General features: G+C 45.1%; 1 pseudogene; it reads left to right on the top strand.

Moving 5' to 3' along the window:
- Positions 1 to 380: 380 nt before the first annotated feature.
- LOC144695373 (muscarinic acetylcholine receptor M2-like) lies at positions 381 to 1,733 on the top strand (annotated as a pseudogene).
- Positions 1,734 to 10,803: the final 9,070 nt, after the last annotated feature.

Below are 10,803 nucleotides of genomic sequence, written 5' to 3' on the forward strand. Positions count from 1 at the left end.
AACTCTGTTTCTCTTTCCACAGATGCTGTCAGATCTCCTCAGCTTTTCCAGCATTTTGTGCTTTGGTTTCAGATTTCCAGCATCCGCAGTATTTTGCTTTTATCATTTCCATGCAGTTTGACACATGTAATTAACTTTCAACTCAAAATATTTTGTACAGTAAGTGGGCTATGAAATTATTCCTCTTGAAAACCGTGACCTACTGGCAAAGATTTTCAAGTTTATAAGAGCAGATAGCTTCGTACGTCCTTGCTGGTAGAACTTTACTATGGCGACTAGTTGTCTTCTAACCGCAAAACATCTGAAATCTCTTTCCTCATCATTTCCCTTTTCTCTTCTACACTTAGGCCTCGCCCGTGCTAATAACATTTCAGAGGGAAATGATGACAAACTCAACTGAGCCTAATGAATCGCTCAGCAACCTAACAAGCTTGTTTGACACTAAAAGAGGAAGTTCCTTCAAAACGGTCGAAGTGGTCTTCATTGTGATTGTGACAGGATCTTTAAGTTTGGTGACCATTATTGGAAACATTCTGGTTCTTGTTTCTATCACAGCAAACAGACATTTACAAACTATCAACAACTACTTTATTTTCAGCTTGGCCTGTTCTGATTTGATTATTGGCGCATTCCCTATGAATCTGTGCACCGTTTACATTGTATTTGGATACTGGCCGATGGGCCCATTGGTTTGTGATTTATGGCTTACTGTCGCTTATATTGTCAGTCTCGCCTCTGCCATGAACCTCATGATCATCAGCGTTGACCGCTGCTTCTGTGTGAGAAAACCCCTTAGCTACCCTGTGAAGAGAACAGCGAAGGTGGCAGGGATGATGATCGCAGCTGTTTGTGTGTTTTCGTTTATCTTGTGTGCTCCTGTCATTCTGTTCTGGCAGTTCATCGTAGGGGAGCGGACAGTTAGTGAGGGTGAGTGTTACGTACAGCTCTTCCCAAAGCCAGCGGTCTCCTTTGTCTTAGCTGTAGTTACCATCTATGTCTATGATATCTTCATGGTGGTTTTGGCTGTGCTAATATCACGTGCCAGCAAGAGTCGAATAAAGGAAGTTAAAATAGAGCCTCAATCAAGCAAGGGAATCATTCCACCCTCGCTGGTGAAGGACAACAGAATGGACCGAATAACAACATTCCAAATGCTTCTGACGGTTTACCGCATGTCAAAATGCAGAATGTCCAACTAGGTGGTGAAATAATGACTGACAATTGTGGTCAAGGAGAGGAGAAAGAGCTCTCCAATGAGTCAACTTCCCCCAGTGTGGTCCCATCAAAACATTTCAGGATGGAGAACACCAAACTCTGGTGTAGAAAGATAGTTAGCAAATCTCATAAAAGTGACGACAGGAATAGTGCCAGGTGCCAGCAGCAAGGATGGGAATAACAGAGAGATCAGAGAGGGCAATAAGATCATTTCAATGACCAATAGCCCTGCTAAGAAGAGGAAGGGAGCTGTATACCGAGAGAAGAAGGTGACTAGGACCGTCCTGGCTATTGTCATGGCATTTATCATCATGTTTGCCCCATACGATATCATGGTGCTCATTGACGCTGTTTGCTCAGCCTGCATCCCCAGCACAGCCTGGGCTATTGGATACTGGTTCTGTTACATCAACAGTGCCATGAACCTAGCCTGCTGTGCACTGTGTAATAACATCTTCAAGAAAACCTTCAAGCGTCTTCTCCTGTGTCAGTACAAGAACATTCATGCAGCAAGATAAAAGCAGCTACCGGCACACACTTATGAACACCATATGTATACAATGATGGTGACTTTCATGATGTACAGATAAGAAATATGTGTAACTAATCTGTTCATTGTGTCAGGTTATGGATCAAGTAGACGTGGCCGGGGTGTTGGGGGGGGAAAAGGGGCTTGCATCACTGGATTTATTCTAGAGGCCCAATTAAACCTCTGGGGATGTGTGTTGAGATACCACCCAGGCACATGTTGAATTCAAATTAAGTTAATAAAACTTTGGAATATAAAACCAGTCTCAGTGTTACAAAATATTATTATTGTCGGATGTGAGTGTGGGTGGTTCTGCCTGTGTGAATGATTTAATTAGGCTTGAGACACTTAGACAACAAGATTGATATTCTCAAAGGAGTTAGGTGTAAAACAGACTTTTCAAATGGAGATGGATAAGATGGGATGAGCATTCCACAGATAGGGTTTGAATGAAATATGAAGGGTTTGTTTGATTTTCAAAGGGATGGTTTAATGTTTACAACTAACAAGATAGGTGAAGCAAAGCAATAAGTTTATTTTTCCTGAAAGTATTGATCATAATGATGACATGATAGATTTTTATATCATTGGAAAAGTAAATTTCATAGGCCTGTAGAACAATGGTATTTTCACATTAATGAAAGAGAAATTTATATAAAGAAGTTTAAAGGCTCTGTGGGGATGGCCATGGAAAATATGGAAAGGTACACTGTAGGAACCAGACTTGGGAAAAGCCTCTAGCCACTCTGAAGAAGAAGTGCTGCTCCAGCAACTAAAATTGTATTAAAAGCCTTTGGAATTCCACTGTCGAGTGGGTGCTGTGGTAACCCTGCTGGATTGCTTATTTAAATGTAAAATCTATTTTGGACTGTTGCCTTAAAGGGGTGTGTAGTTGGGAGTCAGATTAGTGAGGAATTTTGGGATTCATTATGATATAAAGCCTTATATATCTGTTTAAATTATTTTGTCAATCAATGTTTTAGTGTAATTTTTTATATCTCTAAATTAGTTAGGCAACTCATTCCTTCTGAATTCAGTGCACAAATCTTCTTGAAATAAAGACAAATTGCAAAACCGTTGTGATAATTTAGCTAAGTTTCCCTTGTGGACCTGGTCTGCCTGCCACATATCACCTGCCACATTATAACACTCAGCAATTGGGACCATGAAATCATTATCAATTGTTGTAAAAAGTCAGCTAATTCACTAATCTCCTTTAGAGAAGTAAATCTGCCATCCTAAATTGATCTGGCCTACGTAGGACACCAGAAGCACAGAAATGTGGTTGCATCTTAACTACCATCTGAAATGCCATAGCAAACCACTCAGTTCAAGGGAAATTAGTGATGAGCAACAAAAGCTGAACTTGCCATCCCATGAAACAATAAAAAGATAGCTACTACATCTAATATTTGAAACACGTTTGAATTCTATCCAATAAATATGTAATGTATGTAAGAAATGAAGGGTATGCTGATGATTAAAATATATCTATGAATGAACTGGAAGATTAATTTTCTCAACATTTAAGCATCATAAACACAGCATCAGCATGTTTAGTGATGAATGTTCACTTTGACAACATTACTCATTGAGTGAACTAATTGAGCTGCGACGGTGTCATATAAAGGGCGGGGTGGGGTGTTTAGCTTAGACGACCAGCATGTAGATTGGATTAATGCAAAGAGCACACAATTTGATCCCCCTTCTGGCTGAGGCACACTCTGAGCCTGTCTCCACATCCATTGCGGAGTAAAAAATCACAGCAATTTCCCATGGTTCAAACAGAGAACTGAAGAAGAAATGTAATATAACTGATCCAACTTCTTCAAATCATGCAATGCACGTGGTGCTGCTCGTGTGTGTACTCCAGGTACTGTTTTAAACTATTCTGTTTCAGTTGTTTAAATGCTAACTCATCAATTATTTTGAAGAACACATTTGAAGACAGAGAACAATATCCATTTTAAACTGAAGACGGTTCTCCTGATCTTATAATAATTCATAGTCATGTGGCCCCCGCCAATGCGTCAAGTGGGCTCTTTGAATGAATTTCTGATCTTTATCAGAATTAAACTCTGCCCTTAAGTTAATTAGAGCATAACACCGTTAATTTCAATGATAACTGAACAACATCAACTCACTGAATTAAATAAACTGAGCTGAATTAGGATCTGTAGAATCTTGGCAGAGCTTCGACATTGACACCGAGCCTCGTAATGGCGAGTAGATACTTAGGTAAACTCTTTGTCACAAAAATCCTGAATACATTGTTTGGAAATTCATTCACGGGATGTGGGCGTCGCTGGCTGGGCCAGCTTTTATTGCCATCCCTAGTTGTCCTTCAGAAGGTGACGATGAGCTGCCCTCTTGAACTGCTGCAGTCCATCTGATGTAGGTACACCAACAGTGCTTTTAGGGAGGGACTTCCAGGGTTTTGACCCAGTGACAGTGAAGGATTGGCGATATATTTCCAAGTCAGAATGGGGTGTGGCTTGAAGGGGAACATCCAGGTGGTGGTGTTCCCATCTATCTGCTGCCCTTGTCCTTCTGGGTGGTAGTGGTTGTGGGTTTGGAAGGTGCTGTGGAAGGTTCCTTGGTGAGTTCCTGCAGTGCACCTTGTAGATGGTACACACTGCTGCTACAGTGTGTCGGTGATGGAGGGAGTGAATGTTTGTGGAGATGACACCAATCAAATCAAATCAAGCCGGTTTTTTTTGTCCTGGATGGTGTCAAGCTTCTTGAGTGTTGTGGGATCTGCACTCATCCAAGTAATTGGGGAGGATTCCATCATCCCATTCCTGACTTGTGCCTTGTCGATGGTGGACAGGTTTTGGGGAGTCAGGAGGTGAGTTACTGGTCGCATAATCCCTAGCCTCTGACCTACTCTTGCAGACACAGTATTTACATGGATGGTCCAGTTTAATTTCTGTTCGTGAAATACAATTGCACCTTTCCAGCTATCGAGCCTGCTCTTAGTCTCAATGGGTTTAGCTAAGTGAGTCATTACGGAACAGAGACCCTGATCCTCTGACATTTGGATGACTCATTGATCCCAGTGCAGGAGATGTACTTGTTATAAAGTAAGATGTAAAATAACAAAGCACAGTTATATAGCAGCTGAAATGTAGGAAAACTTCACCGAGAGAAACCAGAAGCAAAACAACAACAAAAAAAACATCACACACCCCGATCCTAAATAAACATTATCAATCAAAACGGACTTTCACACCCTGGAGTTGAAGGTATGTGTGGATAAGATTTGGCCATTTTTAAGAGCTGGATTTTATTTTCGGTCATGCCTATTGATATTCCGATGATATGTAGTTTGCCTCGTGTTTGTTACATGGCTAATAACTCTCCGGAGCAATCAATACGTTTTAATGGCTTTATCGCAAGAAACAGAAAAGTGTAATGAACTGCTTTACAGGGGTCTGTGGCTCCCCTCCCTCAATCTCTCCGTCTCAACATGAATCTCAACAAAAGCAAAATACTGCCAGTGCTCTGCGAAAGACCGGAAGGCCGGCGGCACAAAACCGTGAATCTGGTTCCCGAGCCAAAAAATGCACCCCCCCATTCCAGGGGAGACCCCTCCCCCCAGGGGAGACCCCCCCCCCCCCACCGCCATTCCAGCCGGGACTAAGGTGGGAAGATTCTTCCTAAGGTTTCAGACCAATGATCAGACATCGGGATGAGAGATCATTGAGCTAAAAGGTGGACTCTGTTTCTCTCCCAGAAACGCTGCCTGAGCTCCGAGGCACGAATCTCATTGCTTCAAAATGCCTTTTGCTGTCACCTTTTAATGATGACACCAGCCCGGCATTCACTGAGGCTCTTAAGGGATGGGAACCACCCAAAGGACCATTCTCCTCCCTCTGGAGTTTCATCCCAAATGGATGGCATTTTCTTCAGCTAACAACCGCTAATTGTCAGGAAAATAATTTACCTTCCTAACTGACTTGTATTTTCCAGGGTTTATATATATTTCAAGGTAACCTGATATGTTACCTCATCCCCTCTCAGCCTGTACTTCACCAGGGTAAATACCTGTCGGAATTTAAAAAATGTCAACGTACTAAATCCTTTTGTAGCCTCAGTATAATATTCACCATCTACCCACCGTGGGACAGCAATACAACAGCAACGGCTTTCATCTGTCTCACATGTTTAAAGAAGTCCAATGTCCCAGGGCATTTCACAGGAGAGATTATCAAATAAATAACCAGCAATGTCAGATGTAGAGGGGGAGACATACTTTGTGTCAGGTGTGAGGAGGGAACAACATACTCGACCTCATCCTAAGCAACTTGCTTGGCGCAGATTCATCTTTCCTTGGCAGTATTAGTAGGAGTGACCACCGCACAGCCCTTGTGGAGACAAAATCCTGTCTATATAAAGTCACTCGAACAAAGGGCCTGTTTACTCGCTGCTGGGAAGTGACAGGAATCTGTGGGATTGAGCTCCACGGAGCCACTAACCTCTCTCCTCAGTAATCCAATAACCAGGGGACTGAACCGTGCTGATAGGGAGTGGTTTAGTTCCTGAGGCCAACAGGGTCTTAGGCAGATGACACATTGTAAATCCAAGATAACAGCAATTAAAGCTCTGAAATAATAGTCAAGTGGTGAGTGGATTTGTCAAAGTAACACTGATAGATAAGATGCTGTGATTACACTCCAGTGTGGCGAGGAAGAGTTTCTGGAATATATGATCCTGATATTGAAATCTCTTCCCTTCCCGTGCTGATACAGCCACACACAGCAGGACCGTGTTGTGTCTCTCTTTGCCTGGACTGGACGGTGAGGTTCAATGACTGTTTCAACAACTGTATTTATACAGCACCTTTAACATAGTGAAACATCCCAAAGTGCTGCACTAGAGAGTAAATCAAACCAAAAATTGACACCAAGCCAAGGAGATATTCACACATTTTCATCAAAATCCCTGTCAAAGAGACAGGTTTCTTTGGAGTATCTGAAAGAAAGAGAGGGAGGTAGTGAGTCAAAAAGGTTTATGGATGGAATTCAGAACTTAGGCTCCAGGCAGCAGAAGGCACAACCACCAATGGTAGATTAAAATTGGGGATACTTAAGAGGCCAGAGTTGGAAGAGCGCAGAGATCTGACTGTGTTGTGGGGCTGGAGGAGATGGAGAGATAGGGAGAGGTGAGGCCATGGAGACACTGAAGATGAGAATTTTAATATTGAGGCATTTCTGGCTCAAATATTCTCCTCCACACCTGGCACACCTCCCACAGCCAACACAAAATATCCGCCCCTAACTCCAACACAAAATATCCGCCCCTAACTCCAACACAAAATGTCTGCCCCTCACTCCAACATAAAATGTCCCTCCCCGACACCCAAGAGCTCCTCCACCCCAGCACTTGACACAAAGCAGGTATATTGTGTGCTGAAAATGAAAACATTCCTTAAAGAATCAATACCACACATCATTAGGAATGCGAATTCCTCAAATCATCTTTTCAAGGAGATTGGGAGTTAAGAAATCTTAGCAGAATTTATTCTTTTACTACCATGCTGGGTATAAAACACGCGGCTGGTCCGCTGATGCCTGTCTTGTGTCCCCTGATCAAAGTGAAATATCATCCCACAGGGCGGAATTTCCCAAGGCTGCTGGTGGTGGGTGTGAAAGGTGGCGTGTGTGGAAAATATGGTGGGTCCCATTTCACGACGGTGTGAATGCAGGTCGCGATCTTCCACTCAGCCAGTTGACGGTGGACCATGTTTCCCGCCATCGGTCAGCGGGGAGCTCATTGTAAAACCTTAGCATTTAATTAAAAGGCCATCCCGCCAGGTTATTGGAACCCCGCTGTATTGTCCGTTTGCATCGGTGGGAAAACACCGCGACATGTTTCACAACAGCAGCAGGCCATGTGTACTTGGTGCCCTTCACTTTGGGGGAGCTGAGGTGACTGAGCAGCAGCTTTCCCCATGGGTTGCCTGTTGTTTACAGGCATCAGGGGTGCCGGGGAACCAGATGCCTGGCGCCGCAGGTGACTGATGAGGGGTGGGGGTGTCCAGGGTCAAGTGTCGGCCAGCCTCGGAGGTGGTTGCTGAGGGGTGGGGGCTGCCTGGGGGCAAGTGCTGGCCAGCCTCGGAGAGACTGCTGAGGGGTGGGGTTGTCGGGGGGGGCAAGTGATGGACAGCCTTCGAGGCAACGGTTGAGGTGGGGGTTGGGTGCTGCCCTTGTGCTGCATTCCGAGCACAGGTGGGGGGCAGGGTAAGCGAGGGAAATGGCCAAGCATTCAGGACACCTGTGTAAACTGACCACGCCTCAGCAACTGAGACAGATCAGACGCTACCACTGTGATATAATTGGGATCAGGCTCCTAGCCTGCCCGCCCATGCAAGCAACGCAGAGGCACCAAAGGGCCACTAAGCGCTACATACACTACCCTCATTCCACATCCCCCAACTCCCCCCTGGCACAAACATCGAGTCCATGACCACTTTACTGGTCTGAGGAGCAGTTGGACTGCACACGTTGTACAATCTCCTCATCGTTGTACAATTTCCTCTGCCTTTGTAGCCAAGTGACCTGCTCTCGGTCATTACAAGAGGAGGCCAAGTGAAAAGTCTCTGAAAGAAGTAAACACTGTCCAAGAAAATTTCAACCGATTGCTAGACACTGCCCCGATGACGACCATTACAACTGAGCCAAAACATACAGATGCCCTTCGATACTGGGAATGCTTCAGAATATGTAACTGAGTCAAAAAGACGACAGCTCCATTGACAACCAAGGTAGAGGAGGCCATCACTGAATGCAATAAAGAGTTCGGGAGGATAGTGCAAAACTAGCCTGAGTTGTTCTCTTGAGAGAGCAAGGTCACCAAGGAAACTCTCAGCATCATAAAGAACTGCCTGTCAAGTAAGAGCTGATAATCAATTCCACAATGGAGGAGCTTAACAAAGTGTTTTCCTCACTTACCATTGCCAAAGTTCCTGGTGATGACGGACACTGCCTGAACTCATCAAACCCAGGAAAGGGCATTTCCGCAAGATCTGCAGAAATGCCCTTCTCTGTTGGAGGGGAGATGGGGGGTGGGTGTGGGGTGGGGGGGTGGGGGTGCAGTGCCTGAGGATATGCCTGAGGATATGCAAAGATTGTGACTATGAACAAGAACAGGCCTGACCACAATGATTGTATCAACTCCAGAGGGGATCTCCCTGCTGAGCATCATGGGAAAGGTATTGGCCTTTGTCAGATTGAAAATCTTGTCTGAACCCATCTATCCTGATTCCGAGTGCGCTTTTAGAATGACGACACGATCTTAATTTGACAGCTACAAGAGAAATGGCACCTACAGGGGAGGCAGCCATATATTGCCTTTGTGCATCTCACCAAGGTGTTCACCTATTTGAGTATAGGTGGTCTACTGAAGGTGATGAAGAAAATCGGCTGCTCTCCAAAGCTGCTCAGTGTGATCTCCGCTTTCGATGACATCATGGGGGGTAAGATCAGCTGTGATGGGGCAACATTGTCACCCACCAAGATTCGCAGAGTGGTCAAATTCTGGCACAACAATCTTGGGCATATTCTTCTCCTAACAGCAGTCATATGCCTTCAGGGGGTGTCTGCTTACAAAACAGAACTGACAGGAAGCTGGTCAGCCTTGCCAGCCTGAGGTCCAAGATAAAGGTACAGAAAGTCCTCATCAGAGCTGCTGTACGCCGATAAAGCTGCACTGACATTCTGCACCAAGCAACATCTTCAGCAGCAAATGGACAGAGCCACTCAAGCCTGTGAAGATGGTGGATTGACCATCAGCATCAGAAAGACAAATGTCATGGTCCAGGAGATTGCCACACCACCAGCAATCAGCATTGACAATGTGACATTGGGGGTTGTTGATAGCTTCACATATCTAGGCTCCACACTCACCAACAATCTGTCAATTGATGCTGAAACCAAGTCACGTATCCTAACAGCTGCTGCTGTTATGTCCAAGCTGAGGAAAAGAGAGCATGGAGCAACAGCAACCTGACCAAAGGCACCATGCTGCAAATCTACCAAGCCTGCATCATCAGATCACTCAGATACAGTGGTGAGAGCTGGACAGTGTTGCTAGGCAGGAGAAAAGGCTGAACAGTTTCCCACCTTTGCAGTTTCAAACAGATCCTCAGTTTCTCATGACAGGACAAGGTCGGCAACCCACAGTCCCTGGAGTGTGCTAATTACTATCAGCCTAAACACATTATTCAGCCAATGACACCTGGGGCAGGATTTTGACCCTGGCAGGCAGGATCAGCAATGGCGGTTGGGAAGTCGATTTCATGCTGGCGGGACAATAAAGGCCGACCCAGCCTGAAACACGAGCAGCAGTGCTCATCGCTCATCATTGCCTGTGTGGAGGGAGGAGGGTTAGCGGGGTGAGTGTGAACTCCGTGCATGTCTCTGTCACATGAGTAGGGATATGTTATGTGTGAAATTTTTTAAAAATTGTTTTATTTTTATTTGATGTTGGAAACCTCATCCCGCCCATGGATGAGGGTCCAACAAAGTGCAAAGGCCACTCAGCCTTTGCGCCTGCCCGCTAACCGTAAGGTTGGATGGGCAGCGAAACATTTAAGTTAATTCTCTCTTCCTTTGTCCAGTCTCTTCCCAATTACATCCGCAATTCCTCTCACGCCCTAATCATATCAACAATTTCCAGTTCCCTGGCCCCAACTGTCTCCTCTTCACCATGGACGTCCAATCCCTCTACACCTCCATCCCCCACCGGGATGGTCTGATGGCTCTCCGCTTCTCCCTCGAACAGAGGCCCGAACAATCCCCATCCACCTCTACTCTCCTCCGTCTGGCTGAACTAGTTCTCTCACTGAACAATTCCTCCTTAAACTGCTCTCAACTCCTCCAAATAAAAGGTGTGGCTATGGGTACCCGCATGAGCCCCAGTTATGCCTGTCTCTTTATGAGTTATGTGGAACATTCCTTGTTCCAGTCCTATTCAGGCCGCCTCTCACAACTCTTTCTCTGGTACATCAATGACTGCTTCGGTGTTGCCTAATGCTCTCATTTGTATCTAGAAAAATT

This window comes from Cetorhinus maximus, chromosome 21 (assembly GCF_964194155.1).
Source record: "Cetorhinus maximus chromosome 21, sCetMax3.hap1.1, whole genome shotgun sequence".
NCBI classification, from domain to species: domain Eukaryota; kingdom Metazoa; phylum Chordata; class Chondrichthyes; order Lamniformes; family Cetorhinidae; genus Cetorhinus; species Cetorhinus maximus.